The following is a 6000-nucleotide window of genomic DNA, read 5'->3' as shown; positions in this document are numbered from 1 at the left end:
CCCCGCCTTACGCTGCCTGTTGTCCTTTGAAGTGTACAAGTTAATTTAATGGAAACTTTGAACTAATTTATACGATTGCTTGTAAATTGAATTCCCAAATATTTCAAACAAGTCAACAAAAATTTGTGGAATGTCTATGTTAACTTCGTTGATTATGTTTACTCCATCATCTCAATGAAGGCTTAATATCAGTATTACCGTTGTCTTTGAATAATGCAAGTGTAGTGTTCATTCCATTGTAAAATGTAAAGCCTGTTTTGATGTCAGTAAGTTCAAATATGCTGAGGTATGTAATTTAAATACGAAATGTACACGTTGGATGCCCGAGGACAATCATTATTTGACCAATATATCGCTATACTTGCTAATGTACCCGTGCTTCGCAACGGAAGAGGTCTTTAACCTCTAAAATCTTTCCTTTAAACATGTATAAACTAGGCTAGGCTACCTAGTACAAATTATAAGAGGCGCTAATGCATGTATGAAAATACTGTACCTATATGATTGAATTTTTAAATTATGCCCGTACTTAAAGGTTTATTTAGTTTTAAAAATATCTATATTTAAATTCAATAGGTAAAAAATAATAGTACAATGTATTGTATTGAAACAAAGTATTTTAAATTGATTTCGCATGAAAATTATTTTACACTTACTCTTCTATTTTTGTCAGTCTCTTTACCTGCAAACTATTGTGCAAATATAGTACAATAGAAAACTTGAAATACTCTCTTTACCTACAGATCATTGTGCAAGCAAATATAATGCAATAGAAAACTTGTACTGCTCTCTTTACCTGCAGATAATTGTGCAAGCAAATATAATACAATAGAAAACTTGTACTGCTCTCTTTACCTGCAGATAATTGTGCAAGCAAATATAATACAATAGAAAACTTGTACTACATTTTGCTAGAAGATCCTTATTATTGTTAATCAGGGCACAAATTTCATCAATGTAAATAAGACATCAACAACATATTATCATTGACTATACACAAATGGCATATGTTCAAAGATTTCTTGAATCTGCCATTTTGGATCCTTATATCCTTAAAGGCTATAATTTTTTATTCAGTTGTTCTTTTGAGCTCAAATTTGCGACATTGTATTCGGTCCAAAGAAATATAATAAGAGGAATAGGCTTAGTGTTAGCCAGGTATAAGATACCTCTATAAGACATTTTATTTTTATTTTGGTTCAATTGTTCTGGAGTGATTGAGGAGTACACAGACACACATACACATACTCCATCAACATTTTTATTTAATAAGTATACATATACAGTAGATATAGAAACAAGATAGTGTTAAAGTAGGTTAAATACGGTGACAACTATGCTAGGTAGTGTATTTAAACCACGGTACTGTATTTTCTAAATTTTGTGCAATGTCCCTGACTCTTTTATGATAAGATTAATAATTACGTTTCTTGAACATTAGGTTAATGTGAAAAAATTGCAAAAATAAACAATGACGACATGATACGTAGGAATATTAAAAAAATACATTTCAATAAAAGTTTTGAGTTGAAATAAAAACTCAAAGGGGAAAATCGCTCCCACTTCAAGACATTTACAAATATGGTGAGATTTGCCGGTCCCTGTTGGCTAGGATATCTTGCATGTTTCACTCAACACCACATCTGACAGTAAACAATTTAGACGGAGACTAAACAGTTTTGAAATGCACACCACGTAGGCCACGTAGGCTATATTATTTATATCATTTTGTTAATCTTTATATTTAATAATACTAGAGGTCGTCCTGTGGTCAAAAACTCTACCAAAAATATGTGTACAGACTACTCTATTTTCACCCCATACTGTAAATAAAACATGTGATTGGAATGATTTTCTGTTTATATTTCGTTGTTATTTCGTCACCAGCATCGCAACCCATAAGGCCCATGTTAGTTTTTTTAAAATCTCAAATTCATTTTTTGTGCTTATTTTTAAGCCTATTTTAATTTTTAAAGGGATTCTGCACATCTACAGGAAAATATCTTTCTAGCAGAATGCGTAGATATTCCCTGCGATGCACAGGTGCTGAGAAAAAAGGTTTTAAAGAAACATGCTTGCCCATTAATATATAGAAAGATAATGTTCAATACCTTTTCCAGCATTTTTATTATGAAATGTATATAGTTAAATATTTAGATAACCACGATTCTCATGTAGATGATTTATATACACAAATTGTACAATGTTTTTAATCTAATTTGAGAACAAATCATTGCACAGATTATTTTATTCTATTAATGTGTATAAGATTAAGATATATATATATATATATATATCTTACTCTTTAAATACTTTGTTTAAAAGTATTTTATAGTACCTAATCATCCAATGAATGTGTTTAAGGCGTTAAGAACATTAATTCTAAACATTAGGTGTGTGTGAATTTATGAAAAATTTGTTAAACAAGTATAAAATTATCATGGTACATTTCAATATTCTAACGATATATCACAGTTCAGAGTATTCAGCTATTTTAGATACTTTCTACGTATTTCTTATTTACCAAACATAATACCTATCCAGTAACATCTACATTTTTGAAACTACAATGAAGGCCACTTTAGATTATGCTGGTATTTGTATCATTGCCTTTTTCGTTCAAACAAAACAAGCCTATATGTTTTCCTAATTCAAAGTAGAGTTTTGATCATGAAGTACCTCGGAATTCAGTATATTAATCTCTACGTGGCATATTGTTGGAGATTTCCCCAAAGCAAAGTACTTTTTTCCATTTTCGTATGACTTTCAAGGCTTCCAATACAATCTTCGGTTTGATGAAATACAGCTCTCACACTCCGACACCCTTTCAGCCTCAAATATCACATGGCATACGCCAAAATAAATGTTTCGACTCTACTGTATATTCTCCAGTCAACTATTACAATGTCAATTATATTGATTTATGACGGTTGGATTTCCGATCTGCTAAGCTCTCGCCTTATAAGGTCTTATTCGAACAAAATGTATTATTCAATACGAGTTTTAATTTTGTTTTGTTGCATTATTATATAGATTTGACCATCTCTGGAAATTAATCGTGTAAAAGCTTGGGCACCAACACATTGCGCGCAGTGGTCACTCTGCTAATCCTCCCGCAACTTCCACACCCAGTTATGACGCCAGGAGAGATCGGTGGTCATTGTTAAATCTTCAAAAACAACACTTAGAATAAGCTATTATTTTGTCCCTATGTAACCCATCGGGGGCCGTAAAACTAATCCTTGTCAAAAACCTGACCGCTGCGTGCAATATGTAGGTGCCCTCTGATCAGGTAGTTCGCTTCAACTTAGGTTGAGAGTGAGACAGGGTTAGTACCTAGATTTAAGCTCAGTTACCTATCCCAGCCAGTAAGCAACAATTTGGAGTGAGTTGCGAGTGAAACAAAAACAAGAGTAAAGACCAAAGTCATACTTCCCGAGGTAAAAGAGAATCTTGATTATAATAAAACAATTGGATTTGCAGTTGGACTTGTTCCCTTGAAAAATCTAAAACAAACCAATGCTGGCTTCCATTTAAAATATCAGCTTCTCTAAGACAAAGAATTTCTATTGTAGTTAAACGAACAAAATTAGTTGAAAAAGTCCATTCAGTAGCTACCACGTGACATTTACATCACATGAGAACGATACAGGCAACAAAATCTGTCATGCAAAAAACTATAATTAAGACAATTATAAGCCAAGTTTGTCATTTTTGTCCTTTGATGTTAAACATGTTGACTCCACTCCAGATAGCGATAATAATTTATAAAAGAGCTAAAATATTTTGCGAGCAGAAATGTTTAGTTGCAGTATATATTTACCACGCTTTATAAAAAAGACCTACTCATAAAAACCCCCATAATATGAGTGACTTATGTAATGAGAAAATAGTTCAAACACATGTATGTGTAACTACATATATTATATTATCATATATAGTTGTTATTGTTTTTATTGAGTTAGCAGTAGTAGTAGTTAGTATGTATGTATTAAATGTGAATAAATTATTTTTATTACATGACAAAGAAGAACATTGACTATATTTACGTTGAGTGTACAAAGTCAATGGCAAGATTGCTCCATTATTTCTAATTTAGTTTCAAAACACCTTTAACAATTTTAACCATTATTGTGCATATTAATGGTATATATAAACAGCGATTAATTTGAACTATGATAGATCAACGAAGCTAGGCCTATATCAATGCATTCTATTAAAGGTATCACTGCACGGTTTTTCACACACGCTCTTAAAGTTTAACGACAGTCTACAAACTCAAAGGAAGGAAGTTTTGGCCGAGCTGATTGTTGTAACCAAATAGCTACGAACAACGTCGATAGATGTATGTTTACTACAATCCATTCCAAAGAAAGTAGACCTATACCCGCTTATACTCTACGGCTTGTAATACGACTACAGTACTTACAGTGGTATAAAGTGTATATGTAATGGACAACCTTAGTATATTTACAGCCTACACGTTTGTGTAATAATATCCAGAATAAAAAATTTATGAACTTGTTAGTCAAATAGTTGCCATTAAAAATTCCCGAACAGTTTAGTTATTATATTTAATTAACTAGACAATTTTCAGCTTTCATTGTATATTTAGTATTTCTATTTTAAAACTATAAATCCCCTCGCTGCAGCAAACCTGCAGACCAAACGAATTGTTATTGGTCTGATTGGATGTTTACAAATATTTCCAAAAACAAGCTGTTTATTTCTTATTATTGAATAACATTATATTTAACGGGCTGTTAAATAGGTTGACTACTTTTTTTATTTTATCCGTATTCTTCAAAAGTCAAACAATGCTTTATACAGAAAAAAGGTTTGTTTTTGCAAGCTTTATCCCTATAGGAAATTTCACTAAAAGTAGTCAAATTAAAAGATATTTACTACTATGCCGTATTTATTAATAAAAGTAGTAAGCTTATCATAAGGAGTAAAAGTTATTTTCAATCTGGATTTTGCAGTAATTATTCCACTGCAGTTTAAAAAAATGCAATCTTCAACCTTATGAATGGAGGGATTAAAACACTGTGTAAAAAGGTTCATTTTCATTGAGTGGGAAATGTTGTAAAATGTCGTAACTTAATCAGCAACCTTTTAGCCACGTCAAAGTATCTTACATCCCATGATTTTAAAATAAAAAAGATTAAACCCTTTTCACATCCCCTGTCAAATATAATGCAGTAAGTTTCAAAAGGTTTTAAAAAGGTAAAAGTGTTAAAAATATGCAAACAATTGTTTCATAGTTCGTATAGGTACTATAAGTACCAATGTGTAAGTAGGAAATACAGGAAACTGCTTCAAAATTAACTACGTGAGATTTTTCAATAAACTACCTCACACGGCCTGATTCGTGTTTATGAGACTTTAAATTAAATTATCTGAGTGGCGTATTGCCAATCCATTTCATACAATAGACGAATATTTAGGTATTATGTCCTATGATAATTACCTTTAAGATTTAATTTGATGTAATTGACTGTTATTGTTATTATTGTTTACCTCTCCAATGATGCAGAGGTACATACATGAGAGTAACATACATGAGAGTAACATACATGAGAGTAGCATGAGAGTAACATACATGAGTATGTTAAATTAGAAGTACCGGGGGAACCGAGCCTCCCTGAGTTGTTGTTAGTTGGGTTTAATGGTTAAAATAAAACATTTATAATTTACGAGAAAAATTATTACAAACCATAGACAGACATTTGATCACTGAAATCATAACAACTCTGTATGTAAGTTTAAGTTCTACTCGCACAAAACTTACCCTCACTAAAAACAGTAGATAAAAATATGATACAAACAAAATCATATTAGTTTCAAAATGTCTCTTGACAACGATACTACTTCGAAAGAAATTGAGATTCTGTCTGTTTTTTTCATAGGGATTTAGCATACGGTAATAGTTGTATGCCAATTAAAACCCCCAGATGTAATTAGTTTACTTGGAATGCCTCAGTAATTCAGGGATTAAGT

Source organism: Macrosteles quadrilineatus, unplaced genomic scaffold (genome assembly GCF_028750875.1).
Source record: "Macrosteles quadrilineatus isolate MER2022 unplaced genomic scaffold, UCM_ALF_1.0 Scaffold_1__1_contigs__length_201487025, whole genome shotgun sequence".
NCBI lineage: Eukaryota > Metazoa > Arthropoda > Insecta > Hemiptera > Cicadellidae > Macrosteles > Macrosteles quadrilineatus.
Note: the sequence above shows the minus strand (reverse complement) of the source record.